This window comes from Phocoena sinus, chromosome 4 (genome assembly GCF_008692025.1).
Source record: "Phocoena sinus isolate mPhoSin1 chromosome 4, mPhoSin1.pri, whole genome shotgun sequence".
Taxonomy (NCBI): Eukaryota; Metazoa; Chordata; class Mammalia; order Artiodactyla; family Phocoenidae; genus Phocoena; species Phocoena sinus.
Window position 1 is genome coordinate 52,432,535 of NC_045766.1, and position 17,590 is coordinate 52,450,124.

General features: G+C 35.4%; 1 protein-coding gene across 1 annotated transcript in view; it reads left to right on the plus strand.

Moving 5' to 3' along the window:
* Nucleotides 1–5,486: 5,486 nt before the first annotated feature.
* Nucleotides 5,487–17,590, plus strand: part of NAALADL2 (N-acetylated alpha-linked acidic dipeptidase like 2) — a 1,193,283-nt gene continuing 1,181,179 nt past the window's right edge. The window contains exons 1-2 of the mRNA XM_032631175.1: nucleotides 5,487–5,527; nucleotides 10,568–10,676. The gene's annotated coding sequence lies outside the window, so the exon portion shown is untranslated. The remainder of the gene's footprint in view (nucleotides 5,528–10,567; nucleotides 10,677–17,590) is intronic.

The window sequence follows — 17,590 nt, forward strand, 5'->3', positions numbered from 1 at the left end:
CTTCTTCCAAAGTGGCTGTACCATTTTGCATTCCCACCAACAATTAATGAAAATTCCCGTTGCTCCACATCTTCATTAGTATTGTCGGTGTTTTAGATTTTAGTCATTCTAATAGGTATGTAGTGGTATCTCATTGTTGTTTTAATTTGCAATCCCCTAATGACATATGATGTTGCACATCTTTTCTTATGCTTATTACCACTTGTAAAACTTCTATTGGGGGGATGTCTGTTCAGATCTTTTGCCCAGTTTTTTAGTTGGGCCATTCATTTTCTTATTATAGAGTTTTAAGGATTCTTTGTATATTTTGGATAACAGTCTTTTATGTGGCTGTCTTTTCATTCTCTTGACAGTGACTTTTGCAAAGTAGAAGATTTTTAATTTAATGAAGTCCAACTTATTGAATCTTCTTTCATGGACCATGCTTTTAGTGTTGTATCTAAAAGCCACTGCCAAACCCAAGGTCATCTAGATTTTCTCCTGTGTTATGTTCTAGGAGTTTTATAGTTTTGCATTTTATATTTAGGTCTACGATTTGTTTGAGTTAATTTTTGTGAAGGTTGTAAATTTTGTATCTAGATTTTTTTTTTTTCATGTGACTGATTGTCCCAACACTATTTTCAAAAAGGCTATCATTCCTCAATTGAATTGTCTCTGCTACTTTGTCAAAGATCAGTTGACTATGTTTGTGTGAATCTATTTCTGGGCTCTTTATTTTGTTCTATTGATCTATTTGTCTGTTCTTTCACCAAAAACACACTGTCTTAATTACTATAGTTTTATTGTAAGTCTTGAAGTCAGGTAGCATCAGTCCTCAGACTTTGTTCTTCTTTAATATTATGTTGGCTTTTCTCTATCTTTTGCCTTTCCATATGAACTTTAGAATCAATTTGTCTATATCCATACAATAACTTGCTGGGATTTTGATTAGGATTGCATTAAATCTATAGATCAAGTTGGAAAGAACTGACATTTTGACAATATTAAATCTCCTATCCATGAACATGGAATATCTCTATTTATTTAGTTCTTTTATTTTGCTCATCAGAGTATTATAGTTGTCCTAATATAGATCTTGTATATGTTTTGTTAAATTTATACATAAATCTTTAATTTTTGGGGGGGTACTAATGTAAGCAGTATTGTGTTAATTCCAAATTCCTCATGTTCATTGCTGGTATATAGGAAAGCAATTGACTTTTCTATGTTCACCTTGTATATCAAATTTTCTGTAGCTGCTTATTAGTTCCAGGAGTTTTTGGTTGATTTTTTTCAGATTTTCTACATAGACAATCATATCATCTGTGTTATACTTGTTATACCTGTTCTTTTCCTTTCTCATTGTATTATCTAGGACTTCCAGTATGATGTTGAAAAGGAGTAGTAAGAGGGGACATCCTTGTCTTGTTCTTTTTTTTTTTTTTCTTTTTGTGGTATGCGGGCCTCTCACTGTTGTGGCCTCTCCTGTTGCGGAGCACAGGCTCCGGACACGCAGGCTCAGCGGCCATGGCTCACGGGCCCAGCTGCTCCGCTGCATGTGGTATCTTCCCGGACCGGGTCACAAACCGGTGTCCTCTGCATCGGCAGGCGGACTCTCAACAACTGTGCCACCAGGGAAGCCCCTTGTCTTGATCTTAATCATAGCAGGAAAGCATCTAGTTTCTCACCATTAAGTATAATGTTAGCTGTAGGATTTTTTAGATGTTCTTTATCAAATTGAAGAGGTTCCCATCTATTTTTAGTTTGCTGAGAGATTTATCATGAATAAGTGTTGAATTTTGTCGAATACTTTTTCTGTATCTATTGATATGATCATGTAATTTTTCTTCCTAGACTGTTGATGTGATGGATTGCATTGACTGGTTTTTAAATGTTGAACCAGCCTTGTGTATCTGAAATAACTTCCACTTGGTCATGTTGTATGATTATTTTTATACACAGTGTGTTTTTAAAAATTTGTTTGTGAAAAACATTTAAAAATTGAGACATTCCCCACATTTATTTTGGGCATACTTGAAGAAGACTTGACATTCCTGGGCTTATTACCTCACATGGCAACAATCTGTGGGAGCTGAGTAAATGTTGCTGCTCCCCACCACCCCACAATCCTTGTAACTCTTTAATGCTTTATGTCCAGATACTTCATTCATTTACATCACCTGCCTCAGATGGTCTCAAGCATACTCCTGCCTTGGAGATAGTTGGAGGTGATCCAAGTGCTGATCTTACTTGACCTCTGTGTTGTCTAAACCTTTGCATATTGTTGAGACTCCTCATTCCTTTGCACCTGTGACCCTATTTTCTTCTGATATTATTCCCATTTTTTTTACATGCCTCCCTCATGGATCTTCCTCTTATCATCTTTTAAAATTTGAAGTTCCTTAGAATCCCATCATTGGCTCTTTACTCTCTACATACTCAGCGTAGATGATCATCCATACTCACTGTTTTTCAGGTCCTAGAATCCCTGCTATCCCCCTCTTCCCAGAATACTTGCTTTCATTATTATTCACATATTTATTGGTTCCAAGGAGCCACGAGAAACAACAGGGAATAATGACTTGTCACAGGCCTTTAAAGGGAATGGTTAGTCACACATTTGAAATGGCAGTGATAGTTGGAAGGAATGGCAAAAAAAAAAAAGATATACATCATGAAATATATTGACAGTCTGGAAATGTACTCAATTTATTTTCACTAGTCTAGTCATAATCTTAATTGACAGGGAAACAGATGAAACCCCAAAGACTCCTCTTTGTCTAACAGTGAAAGATTGTCCTAAAATCAAACATAATCTTAGAGACCAGCCTGGCAGGGAAAGAGGAAATAATCTTTAGATCTTTCATTATTACAGGATGATGATGAGATATCTATATCTGTCTGTATCTATAGCTATCTATCTATCTATCTATCTATCTATCTATCTATCTATTATCTATCTATCTGTAATAGCAGGTACAGTGGAATACTATTTGGCAATAAAAAGGAATAGAGTACTGACACATACTATGATGAACCTTAAAACTATTATGTTAAGTAAAAGACACCCAGAAGACAAAGGCCACATGTTGTATGATTACAGTATCACAATCCATAGAGACAAAAAGCCAATCAGTGGTTGCCTGAGGCTGGGATTGGAAGTGGGGATTAAGTACAAATGGGCATAAGGAAAATTTTGGTGGGGGGTAAAGAAGTATTCTAAAACTGGGTTATGGTGATGGTTAACTTATTGTATAAATTTACTAAAAATCACTGAATTACACACATTAGATGTATAAATTATATCCCAATAAAGCTGAGGCAGGAGATAAATGGGTTCCAGGCTAGACGTTTACAACTGGCCTCCTGTTCACACTTCCTGGGATAAGAAGAAGATGGGCTCCAGGCTGGACATTCATTACCAGCCCCCTGTTTACATTTCCTGAGGCAAGAGACAAATGATCTCTAGACTACATATTTATGACCAGACTCCTGTCTATATTTCGAGATCTGCACCTTGATATAAAAACCAGCAACAGGAATAGGGTAAATAACCGATCATTGGGCATTTTTATGGTAGGGACAGAGTGCCATAAAAGGATCAACAGGTCACACACTTCCCATCCTTGGGGCAAGGGAAACATTGCACATGTGCAGAAAGTCTCCTTGGGGGTCAAAACAGAGGGGGCACCACCCCATAATATGTGATGCTAAGCCCATCCCATAGGCCTCTGGGCTGAAATCCATCTTGGAAAAAGTTGTGCATGCATGTTGGTGACGGTCCTAGGGCAGGTCAGTTGTGGAAAAAGAAAACAGATAATTGGCCCAAGGTAAAAAAAGACCCGGAAGAACTGCCGTATATAAATGACTTAACCGCCTCTTTACTGCACTCCTCATTAGGGAGGACACTGACACCCTTTCTCTCCCCGGTGTGCATCTCTGCCTTGCTTCTATCTTAACTAAACAAACTGTTTCTCTGTGTGCTCTCCCACTTGTTGTACTGTGCCTCTAATAATAAACTTTGTACCTGTTTTTACAGTTTTGCCTCCGTGAGAAATGCATTTTTCACTGGTGGCAAGAGCCAGGGGGTGTGGTGGCCAGGATTCCTGGTTTTCATCCAGGCTACCCAGGTTTAATTTCTGGGAAGGAAATTAAGATCTCACTTCTCGCCACCACTCACTGCTGCATCCTGGAGATCAAAGCTACTTAAATAACAATAGCTGGTCTTTTTCTATGCACTTATAAAGCACAGTGAGGCTAAGGAAGGTGCACCAGTACAAACAGGTAATAAATATCAGGGCTAGGATTTGAACCCAGATAGTCTCTCTCCAGGGCACTTGAAATCATTTTTCATGAATTATCTGATTTTTAATCCTTAATATAACCTTATGAGATGATATCACTAATATAATTTTCTCACTTTACAGGTGAGGAAATAAACCTAAAGGTTAAGTAACTTGCCCACGGTCACAGAGTTCATGGTTTAGCTGGAATTGAAACACAGAGAGATTGACTTGTAACTTACATCTGTAATCTTTTTGGGTTAACTGATCACACAGCAATATCTCTGAAGCCACAGATACAAATTTATATTTATGAATAGCTGGCAGGAATGGTGACATTGTAATTATGAAATGCAGAAAGACAAAGTAGCCTAGTGTTTTACTGATAACTTTTTGGGCTACCTTGCTTGGATCAAGAACTTGACATACAGCACAAAGCCTGGAGACCTAAGGCTAAGAAACCATCCATTTACTGACAAGTGGTCTGGAAAGGAAGGGTCAGGTTTCTTTTAACTTGGGGGAAAATAACCACTTATTTCCTTAATCAATCTTATAAAGGAACTGACTGATTTTTAATAAGCGTACATCTTAAGGACATAAACCCTAGTAAAAACAATCTCCAGGGGGGAGGTGTTCGCTTATTCAATTAGTATTTATTGATTACCAACTCTGTGTTATGTCTTGCTAGTAATTAAATATGGTTTTAAGTATGCAAAATTTTTAAATGAATGTACTATCTTTTAAGAGACCTTTTCCTTGAATTTAGTATTTTGAGTGAACTATTCAAGAGTAGTTTTTATCTCTTAATTATTTCTTTTATCCCATCTTCCTCTTGTTTTGGAAAAAAAAAAGCAACAATATGAATTAATGTCGTATAATAGTAAGAATAACCTTCAGAGGATTTTCATCTTCTCACTATTTTTTTAATGTGTGTGGAACCATGACAGTTAGATATGCAAAAGATCTAACTTAAGAGTAAAAGAAAAAAAAATAGTTCATTTAATACATCTTACTAGTCATTCCCTATGAATAATTCCCTATGGTATTTTGGCAAAATGGGCTCTTGTCTAATTTTAAATGACGTAATTGAAGAAGCTTCAGCTGGAGGTTGATTCTAGAGGCTAACGGACTTTCTGTGAAAGGTTTCTAACATTTAGCCTAATTTTTCACTCCTTAAAATTTTAGAGCATTACTCCTAATTACTTCCTGTGACCTACACTGCCACCGCCTTGTTTCATGCTGGTTGCCACTCACTGTCCTTCTAGGTAGGTATTATGTCTCCCCACTGTGAGTTCTTTCTGAATGAAGCATAGTTTTAGTCTTTACATGGGCTGGTAGTTCCTATATAGAGGGATAAATTGTATATTCTTCTTTTCTGAATTTGGGCTGAGTTAAACATAAGAGTACCAAATCATGTATTTGTTAATCCTTGATTTAAATGTGAATTTAAGTCTTTGAATCAGAATTCTAACGGATCATCAGAACTGTCATCAATCATTTACTAAATTCATAGGTGTGAAATCCAGGCTCATATTTCCCAATTTTCTATTGCACAGAAGATTGGAATGCTTTTCCTATTTTCTACAGATATGTGTCAAAATAAAAACACTCTTAAATAGATATTGAACAAAATGTTTACACAGATTTTAGGCATATAGCATCTATGTGCCATTTTTCAAAAGAGGAATAATTGTTATACTGTTGCATGGAAACATAATGATTTTTTATGACTAGGAAATAATGTGAACTTTCTAGAGGCTGTCAATCAATAGTTTATTTTTATTGATTGACATATGTTTCTTTTAACCTCTGTGTAGACTCTTCAATAGGTTAAATAATTTTATTGTTGTTTCCTGATATAGCTGCTGGGCTTTCAGCATTAAATATAATACACCGAGGCAAGGTCTTTCCAGAAAAAAGTAACTTTATCATGCTTATCTCATCAATATTTTGCCATTATTTTTTATAGATTATAACCCTGTCATATCATAGCCATAGCTGCTGGTGCTAATCTGTATTTTAGAGAGAAACAATGAAGAAGGGGGATTTACTGTAAATTTAAACAAATATTAGTTCATGAAAATTGTATATATTATATAATGCAATTATATATATTTTTTTTTCCTAGAGGGAATGCTAGCTAGTTACTACCTTCCACAAGGCTTGGTAGTGATTATTTCTTATTTCTAACCACACACTATCATGGAAAGTGCTATCTGGCCACATTGGAGATTTAGCACTGGGGATATGCATGTTGGAACAAATCCTTGATTAGCAGAGTTTCAAACTGAGCTGTAGGTATTACAGCTTCTCCTGTATCCCTGCTGAGAATCACTGTGCAAAGGTTTGTCTTGACTGGCAGACCTATAAAACCTGGAGCTTATCTGCTATATTGCTTTGATATTTCAATCTATTTTGGGATAGATTTTATACTTTGGCACTTGGTATATTGTCTTTCCTTTGGATATACAGCTGGTGGCTGTATTAGCATTTACTGAAAGTGCTGTAGCAATTCCCACATCAAGGTAATCCTGTTCCCTAGTGTTCTTTCAGAGTAAACCCAAGGTGTTTCATTTCAGGGCAGATGAAACCTAATTGATGTCTTTAAATCACTTAAAATCTCTGTATACACTAGTAGCAGCTGGAGAAACAGGATCTGCCATAGCCAGGCCACGTCATTATGGCCAGGTGTTAATAAATGCTCCTTTCTTTATCTAACCTAGCAGTCCTCAAATTTTAGTGTGCATTCGAATCACTTGAAGGGGGAGTAAAAACACAGATTACTGGCCCCCATCTCCAGAGTTTCTGATCTGTAGTCTGGGATGGGGCCTGAGATTTTGCATTTCTAGAAAGTTCCGTGATGATGCCGGTACTGCCAGTTCAGGGACCACCCTTTAAGAACTGGCTTATAGAGTGTTGTATAACCACAGTACTTAAGGCTGTGAATGGCCCAGATCTTGGGCCCACACTGGAGAACTACTGAGCTAATATACTGATTGGCACACTTATTCTGTGACGGACCAGATAATAAATATTATAGGCTTATGGGCCAGACAGTCTCTGTCACAACTACTCCGTTCTGCTGTTATAGCAGGAAAGCAGCCATAGACAATGCATAGATGAATGCATGTGGCTGTGTTCCAATAAAATTTTATTTATAAAAACAGATAGCAGGATATATTTGGCTCCTGGCCGATAGTTTGCCAATCCCTGATCTAATTCATTAACAAGGGACTTGTATCTTTCCCAGCTCACAAATCATCTGTATCCTCTGTACTAGTTAGCAACTATGTGCCAAACTTTGAGCTAGGAGCTGTGTGGGATATATAAAAAGTATAAATCTGATTTTCCAACTCTTCTTCAAAATATTAGAGTTCAGTGTGGTATAATCTTGAAAAATATTAGAGAGACATTAAATGCCTAGACTAGAATAGATTTCATGATATAGGTGAATCTTGGAGAATGAGTAGAAACTAGGCAAAAGAGAGCAAAATAAATGTCTTAGAAAGGAAGGTCAGCATGAGAAAAGACGTGGAGTGAATACTCAGTGCATTCTTCCAACGGGCTGTGAGGAGATCTGTGATGTGGAAAGGATTAGAAATGTTGAGAGTCACAGATGCCATTTAACTAACACTTATAGTGCACACTCTATATATTGGCAAAGTGATAGGTCCTGGGGGCACAGCTAACCAAGGCATAGTCCGTGCCTTCAAGAATCTCAGATGTGGCTCAAGTTATTTAAAAATCCCAAATTCATATACAGTATTTGAAGAGTATATGCTTGGCTCATGGTGAGCTTTCAATGGATGTTAAACTGAAAGTGAAATTAATGTGATTGACGCCAGGGAATTTTTGGTAGTTCTTGATCAGTAGAGTGGCTTGAAGAAAGCTGTTTTAGGAAAAGCCATCCTCCATAAACTAGTAAAATGATAACTGTATAAAAGAATGGTTGTTAATGATATTATATTAATTCCACAGAAACTTTGCTAGATTGGAAAATAGTGTGTGTTGGGTGGCTCTTTTATTTGTTTTTAATTTGTTTTTATATAGTGTGACTAAGAAAATCCAAAATTAGTGTATTAATATGTTTTCATCAAGCCATCATCAGAACTAAAGACAATTTCCAGAGTTGTACCATTTTGTCTTTCTGATACAAATGTATACCATTAAAAAATAGACTGTATAGAGAACAATTCTCCAAATATAAGTGGGGCTTTTTATTTCTGAGATTTTATTCCCAAAACATTGGATATAGGGTCAGGATGGAGTCTATTATCAAATAAAATGTCTAGTGGGAGCTGATGGTAGGTGTTTGTGTGAGTACTTGAGTGAGGGAATCTTCAAGCTTCCTTCTCATTCCAGTATTCTGACTTTAAGTAAAATTTGTAAGGTCCACAAGGAACTAATTCAGGCAAGTTTCCCTAAGAATGTGAGAAAATCACATCTTGAATAATGCATTTCAGTAGATGAAACTAGAGTTCATTTCATAGTAAACATAATACTGAATTTGGGGCTAGAAAAAGCAAGGGGGATTGACTGAAGGCATTATTTTAGACAGGATGACACATGACTTTTCAGCTATCTAACCCATTCTATACAGTTTAATTTTTAATTAAATGCAAGGATGCAGATGGCAGTATGCCATTTTATCTAGTTAGATGCTGACAGAGGGTTAGAAGGAAAGTTCCATGTGACTTGGATTTCCTTTGATTTGTAGCTTGACTTTTTGTGAGCATGCCTCTACCATTTTTATTATGGCTTCTTCTTCATTTTCAATGTCGAGGGATAACCAAAGCCCACATTGGTCCTAAGACAGTGATTGATTTCTTGCACACCCTTGCCCATGAGGTCCCTTTAAATAAAAGTTGAGAATTGAGTAGTGACCTTCAGTCTTCCACATTTGACAACCCTTTTATTCCCCACAAATGAGTATTCTAAAATGTCCTGACCTGTATGTGTGAGTATGTGTGTATATGTGTATGTACTGATGATGTATATGTCACTAGTCTTGCACCAAGGACTTTATTTGATAATAGATGGGTCCAGAAAGCTTATCATTTTTGCATTAAATGATTTATATTATCTTATCAAGAAGCTCTGAAATTTATGAGAAAAGAAAGGGGAGTTGGATGGGGCTTCCACATTGTATGAATCTGTGGGATATACCTTAAGTAATTTTTCTCTGAAAGCAGAAGGAATTTAAGAAAAAATGCAGAAGTATTATTTTACTCTGTATTTTGGTAGTTGAGTACTTTATGACACATTATTTCCTGTTAAATATAGCTTCAGGGAGATTTGAAATTTTCAAATGAGGTGGAAATGATTAGGAGAGCAAAGAGAAAATTAACCTAATGGAGGGGCAAGATTTTTTTCCCTAGTCACAAGCTTATGCAGTGCTGCAAGTTGACCTTGATTGAAGAAAATAATAGCTTACTGGGGGTGAATAATTTTAAAAAGAAGATAAAAACATAATGTAACTTTCAGATATCTCAATGCTATGGTAAAAATATAAAATTAAAGAGGGAAAGTAAAAAAATAAGTGGTTCTATAATTTCGGCATTATTACCTAATATCGCTGTCCATAAATATAAAATGTAGAATAACCAATTTTGGCATTAGAAGATATAAAATAATAGGGAAGGACTGCCAATGTCCTAAAATACTACATAATGTCAATTATTGAGGAACTAGTACATGTTAGGAAATATGCTAAGCACGTTATTATATACAATGTCTCCAATTCTCACAATAGTTCAAGTTACCTATTTTCATCCTAAATTTAAATTGATATTTAAAGAATAACAGAAATTACCCAGGTCACACAGATATTCAACAGAAGAACCAGGCTTTCAGTCCTAGATGTGTTCTTTCTACTATATATTTCTTCCTTTGGTTAATCCTTTGTTCCAAAAAGCACAAGTCACTGTGTCAGTTATGTGTTTTCTGCTTTATCTTTTGCAGTGTTTAGTAGTGCATGGCACAAGGTAAGTGTCCCACTTAGGCTAGCTAAATTAAGGTGTACACACGTGAAAATGAGATCAAGAGAGGAAAGTATTAGTGTGTTTGTATATATATATTTGTCCTTGAAATAAAATACTGTGCTTTAAAAAAATGTCTACATTTTATACATTCTTGACTTCCAAAAAAGGATGAAGAATTTTAAGCTACTTACACTAAAAAGAAATGATAATGTAACTTCTAAAAAGCATTAACTAAAGAATAAAATTCAGGAGCCAACTGATAAATTATCTAATACAACTCTCCCAATTTAAATTGATCACCTCTGTTTTTTGATTTATGAACAGGAAATGAGCTTTAACTGTTAGGCACCTGGATGAAGAGCCCTGGATTCAGCTTGTCAGAGTCCTGTAACCTGCAAAGACCCTCTGGTTGCACTAGGATCATTCGAATGAAGTAAGATCTAATTGCTTTAATTAGAATGTAAGACTTTTACTGTTGAATCAACTTTTAATAAGGTGATTTGGCATACCTCTATAATGTGCCAATAACTGTTAATTTTGAAAAAAGAGAAGAGTGTATCATTCTGTGGCAAAATCGTATTATTCCAATTTCTGTTCATCTTTTATTTCATGGAATTGAGCCCAGTTTTTTTTTGGAAAGCATTACCTAGATTTAATTTCTGTGTGACTGTTGAAATTGGTACAGTTTCGTTGCCTTTGTGGTATCAATTGCTTTTTATACAATTGTAATTTTATTGTAAGTAATCAAATTAGTCTCTCTTTCTCTATTTTTTTTTTTAAGTTTAAGTTGACCCACTATTTTATTTTAAAATGATAACAACAATGCAGTTTGTGCCATGATACAGCAAGGCTTTGCTTTTCTTATTTATTCCAAGTTTATACAGGTCCAATGACCTTTTGGAACATCTGTCTATATATGGCCACACATAGACTGTGAACTTCCATGTAGGCATTAGAGTTAAAAGACATGTTTTAAAGATAGTTCATAGTTCTTCCTGGAAACACTCCTATTTTGAGCAGATGATGCCAGTATATGATTGAAATACTTTTTTCTGTAAAGCACTAGCTGCAATCAATGTTTAAATGCTGGTTCAGGCTTACTATGTATAAAACTTTACAGGGCACGTATGATGCAAAGGCTACAATACAGCACAGAACCAAGTGCTAGGAAATGTGAGCAGATCCAGCATGACCACCAACATACTTTAGGTACTTGGATGAATCACTTAATCATATCTGAGGAACTTGGATGAATCACTTAATCACATCTGAGTTTTCCCTCGGTTTTGAAATGAAGGGGCTAGATTAAACAAGGAAAGGGTGGCAAATTCTTGAGCTTTGAAGGTCAGACACATAATATATGAAGTGTATGGAGTGGCTGGGTGTGAGACAATAGGGAACAGTGAGGCTGTGGGGAAAGAGGCTGTGCACCTTCTAAAGCCATTCAGGTTCAAGTATTTTAAAGCTGGACAAAGAAGTAAATTGTGCGGGGTGAGGAAGGGGGAAGCAGGAGGAGGATTGGACTTGGCTATTGGATTGAATAAATTCTAAGGTCATTTCCAACTCAATATATGTTTGTAAAATATTTTTACTATGCAAAACACAATATTGCCTAGCATCTGTTGAGCTCTGTGTGTGTTCCTTTTTAAGTAATTAAAAATAAATAAGTAAAATAAAATTAAATAGTTTTTGGTTTGAATCTCCCTTTGAACTGTACATTAGAATTGGAGGGAAAGGTGATTTTTTGACCATAAAGTACTTAAATAATTCATCAGTTTAATATTTTACTCTGAGGGTTTTTTTTTCTTTAAGTGACCTAGAGTTAGAACTTTGAATCTAGTACCATAATCAAAGAATAAAACCTATTCTATAAATTACCAGTTAGCAACTTCTTTCTTAATGAGTATTCGCACTAAAAAAATCATGTGAACAAGTAAAGGAGAGTCATACCACCTGTTTGGGACTAGTTTTATGATTTTTTAAGAAGTACTTAAAAGTTCTAGTGTCTTTTGATTAATATTTTAAAACAAATAGTTTATTCGGAAAAATGATAGTTGTAGTTGAAATAAGTATATTTTCTAACGTGATTTTCTAGCTCCATCAGTTTTGCTTTTTAAAAAATTTTTTTCCTTTTTACAGCCATGACATATATTTATTTATTTTTATCCCATTTTACTGCCTTTTAAACCCGTATTTTAGGTAAGAAAATAAGTACATTTTATCAGATGCAAATGGTAATTAGGTTACAAGCCTAGTCGAAGATGGGAAGTGGGACAAGTCAAGATACTCTGGGAGTCTTATCTATTCTTTTTGGCACAATTCAAATCAGAATTTATGTCTACAAGAAAATTGAACTCATGACTGTGGGGAACCATGTGTGTTATCCCAGCGATAAAGGGAGAATTAGAAGGATCTGGGATTCTTATGCCTTTAGTTGGGCCCTCTCAATAGCTGCTTCTTTCTTTGTTACTTGTATAGTTTTTAATTTCATGACCATGTGCATTTATAGAAGTATGCAAGGTACTTCACATATGATCAATTTGAGAATGGCTGTATTGTGTGAGGTATGCTAGAGCTTTCAGATAATTTTTTCACGTGTTAATAGAAACTGTTACTGCCCTAAGATATATAACTTTGAAATAATGTTTTAAGAGGCTTGTGATACCCAATGCAAGTTCATGTGCCTGATGCACGGTGAGGCCAAACAAACTGAAACACTGGAACTTGAGGCAGAGAAAGGTTTATTGCAGGGCCATGAAAGGAGAATGGGCGGTTGATGCTTAAAAAAACCCCCAAACTCCTGGAAGGGTTTCATCAAAGCATTTTTAAAGACCAGGTGGGGGTGGGAGTGGGTCGCAGAGTATGTGATCAGCTCTTGCACAATTCTCTGATTGGTTGATGATGATCAAACCTTAGGAGCCAGAAGATCTGGGAGCTATGTTTTCTTAATCATCAAGTAGTTAATTCCTTCCATTTGGTGATGGTTATCTGAAAAACTCAGGAAATATGCATGAGATACTGTCATCTGGTTACTTCAGAGAGGAGCTATAGTAGAGGATATGGGAGAGGAGTCTGTCCCCAGAAGGCCCCATAGGGTCCTGCTAGGTTACACTTTCACATTAGATGTTATAGTCCAGCCATGTTGTCATGTAACGTATTTTCTGTACGTTTCTTTGATAAGCAAGTCAAAACTGAAGTACTTGAATGTTAATGCTCAAACTGATCAGAACTGGTTAGATCTGTTCCTTCACTGACCCATTACATCTGACATTAACAAAAAGTATCAGCTCTTTTTTCAAACATACTTGAGGAGGCTTCTAATGACGTTATCTTATTGTCTTGTTTTATAGAGGCATTTAAAAAAAATTACCAGTGTGAGCAAGCATTCTCTTTATACTATTCAAGGAATAAATTCATATATGTTTATCTTCGATGCTTTAGTTACACACAGAGTCTACGGACAAAGTAGACATTTAGACAACAAACTCAATCATTTCTATACTATTTTTCTATTTTTCTAGATTTTAGAGAATTGATGACAGAAATGTCTAATCTATTGCTAGGTCACTGATTCTCAACGTGAAAATAAAGTAATGCAAGCTTCTAAATTGAGGTAGTTAATTGCTACCTTTCTTGTATGTACACCTCATCAGTGATTCTGAAACTAAGAACCCTCAGACTAGAATTCCCTTCATGCTATGAAAGGGAACATGCTATAACTCATGTTATGACATGAGTTCACCTTTAGCGTTTGACATTTGTTAGTCGTGGCCTTCAAATTGTTTAATTAAAATCAAAGTGCCATTGTTTTTAATAACCCAGAAAGAATGGGTGTGAATTAAGTTAAATGTTTTTAAAAAACATGACAGTGGATTTAAGAGTACCGTAGCTCCTGTGTGAATATTGCAGTTGTTTGAAAAATTTTATGAAATATTCTTATTATCAAAATCTAATTTAAGGTTTAATGATGCAGTAAAGTTGAGATGTTCACAAAGAAACCAGAATAATAACAGTAAAAATTTATCCATAGTTGAGTACAATCTAACTAAAATTTTCTGGTCAATTAGATTTGATTGTGCTGAACAGTGACAAACTACAGAAGTAATTAGAAATCACGTATTAGTGAGCGGCTGGATGCTGGAGTCAGTTAAAGCCATTTTATGCTGCCTGAGGTTTACCACCCCTTCCTGGGTCTCTTTAAACTGAAGCAGATGCAATTATCCCAATTTTTATTTTTCTTGAGGTTCTCACTAAACTGTTTAATAAATGTGATTTGTTCTGGAATTGACTATTTTATTTTCTTTAAGAGGCAGCCTTTCCTTAGGGTACAAGACTAATAAAAAAAAAAATAGGGCAGTTAAATGATCTAATAGCATTTCATTGGAAAAATAAAGCCTAGTATCATAAATAGCTTATAACACTCAGGGGCTCTGCATTTCTAACCCAACTGATTGAAATAGACCCTTGCCTGATATTCTAAGTTCCATGCGAGGGATAGATAAGGAAGAGCACCGATGGCAAAAGTCTTGAGGAACTTTTTATAATCTGTCCATAAGTATTCCCACACCCCCAATGTAATTTCATCTAAACAATGTTTTCTTTTAGTTAATCTACTTAGCATGAGATTAGCTTTGTTAGGAGAAGACTTATAGCCTATTGCCTTTAAAGTACATTTTAATAAATTCATTGAAATATTTTTTTGTTTTGAGCTATATCATACACTTACCTAATATAAAATGCATAAAGTAATTTAACCATAATAAATATTTGAATTTCATTGTACCATTTACAGTAGAAATGGTAATTTTTGTATTTTTAGAATTTGTCCTTGAAAGCTAAAATGATATTAATTTTTAAACTTTTTCTTTAAGAATGTTGTATTTCTCTCAGAAGACAATTTTGAAATAATTTCCTTTCTATTCTAAGGAAATGAAAGAACAGCATTCATATAGGGAATGAAGGTCAGTCATTAAGAGCTAAGTGATATTTTTTTAAAGAGGAAAAGCCCCAACTCATTAACTTTAGCTTTATACAGATAAATCGTTACATATCTCTTGCCTGATCTCATAAGTTTTCTGAAGCTTTTTACATATACTTTTTCATATAAATTTCAAAGATAACAACTTTTTTTTTTTTTTTTTTTTTTGCGGTACACGGGCCTCTCACTGACTTGGCCTCTCCCATTGCAGAGCACAGGCTCCAGACGCGCAGGCTCAGCGGCCATGGCTCACGGGCCCAGCCGCTCTGCGGCATGTGGGATCTTCCCGGACCGGGTCATGAACCCGCGTCCCCTGCATCGGCAGGCGGACTCTCAACCACTGCGCCACCAGCGAAGCCCAAAGATACCAACTTTTAACCATATTAATCAGTTCGGCAGCAATTCATTTACTACTTGATACTGAAAATTATCTTCACACAAGTAGCTTCATTTCCTTATATATCTGAAATACATCTGTAACATTTCCTTGCAAATTTGACAAGTGTCTCGTTAACTTACATGGTATGAATTTCATACCTGTGTATATATGAAGTGCTTTCTTGTCCTTGAAACATCTTTTTATATTTGTCTTTCCAAGAGAACTATTTCTAAAATTGATTTTTTTTCCAAGCTGAGTATTCACCTTTTAAGTAAAAAGTTGTTAGTACTACTGCAGAACTCATTCTCTTATTCTTTTGCTCTTTTACATATAAAATATTTTCTCCAGAGGTAACATGTTAATATTTTAAAAAATGTTCTTTAAAACTTTTCAAAGAGGGCCCTCCCTGGTGGCGCAGTGGTTGAGAGTCCGCCTGCCGATGCAGGGGACACGGGTTCGTGCCCCGGTCCGGAAAGATCCCACATGTCGCGGAGCGCCTGGGCCCGTGAGCCATGGCCGCTGAGCTTACGCATCCGGAGCCTGTGCTCCGCGACGGGAGAGGCCACAGCAGTGAGAGGCCCGTGTGCTGCAAAAAAAAACAAACAAAAAACCCCCCCAAAACCAAAAAACTTTTCAAAGACAATTTCATACAAATATTTATGCTGAAACTTTTATATGCCAGATACTTTATTGGGCACTAGAGGAACAAGGGTAATTATGCTATAGTACTTTCCCTCACAGTGTTTGCTGTTTTGTGGGGATACAAATAATTACAATGTAGTGTGATATTTTACTGTGAGCATGTAAAAAGTAGCACAGGGTGGGAGTGATATTTTTTAACTCCCAAATACTTATTTCCAGTCCAGATCAATCTCTTTGGCTTCAGATTCAAATATTAGAGTGATCGGATTTTTAGAGAGCCATCTTGTCATACCATGCCAGTCCAAAAAAACAAATATAACATAACATAATATAACATCACATAATGTAATTATATGCATGCATGTTATTACTTTAACATATGAAAGAAGGCATTTATTTGAAATTATATAATATTACTTATTATTTACTTTTCTCTTACATAATTCCTAGTAAACAAAATTGCAGAATAGTTAAAATGGCAATTAGCAGTAATAAACAGGACTAATTAAACAAATAGTATGTATAAAAACAATATTTTTATAATGTTTCATTCTATCCTGTGATATAGCAGTTTATTTTATTTTTTGAACTTTTACTGGATATTTAAATTTTATAAGCTATATTACTGTGAATCTTTAAGATAAATAAATTTGAGATTATAACAGGAGAATTTAAAAGCAAGCCGACTAAGTAAGCACAAATTACCTACATTTAATACAAAATAACAATGGCATGTTTCTTTCTGTCTCATAACACAGTAGGAGATTTTTACTCTTTCTCTTTCCTTTTCTGATAATGCTTCTCTGAACTGCCTGCAGGTTTTAGGTCATCATTCTTCTTGTAAGTAGTATTGGTAAAACTGAATATAGTCACATGTAAAACTGGTTTTGATTTGAAGCTCTGCTCTTGTCAAGCCCTCTTTGTACTAATCCTGGTATCAGGCCATTGTGATAGCACCAAGCTAAATATCCTCTCAACAGAATCATTTAATTACTTAAGATTTTAACTCGTGGCAGCAGCAAGTGTTTAAACGTGCTAGAAATAGGTTCCAGATCTATGTATCCACTCTGTATCTACAGGCTTGTTTTGGTGGACAAGCTGTTTGTCAGCCAGGTCTTTTGCTTCTGTAAATTTACCGTGTAGTCTAACCCTGTGGAAAATAGCCATCATTTCAAAAAACTTTAGAGCACTTTGTATTGCACTATAAGTTAAACCTCTCTTTCTCAGGGATAATGGTTTTAAAGTACAGAGATAATTTGAACTTACAAAAATGGATTCCAAATAAATTACAGTTTTAGTTAAAAAATGAAAAAGTCCTCGTTAAACTTGGCTTTCCTTTTCTGTTGAT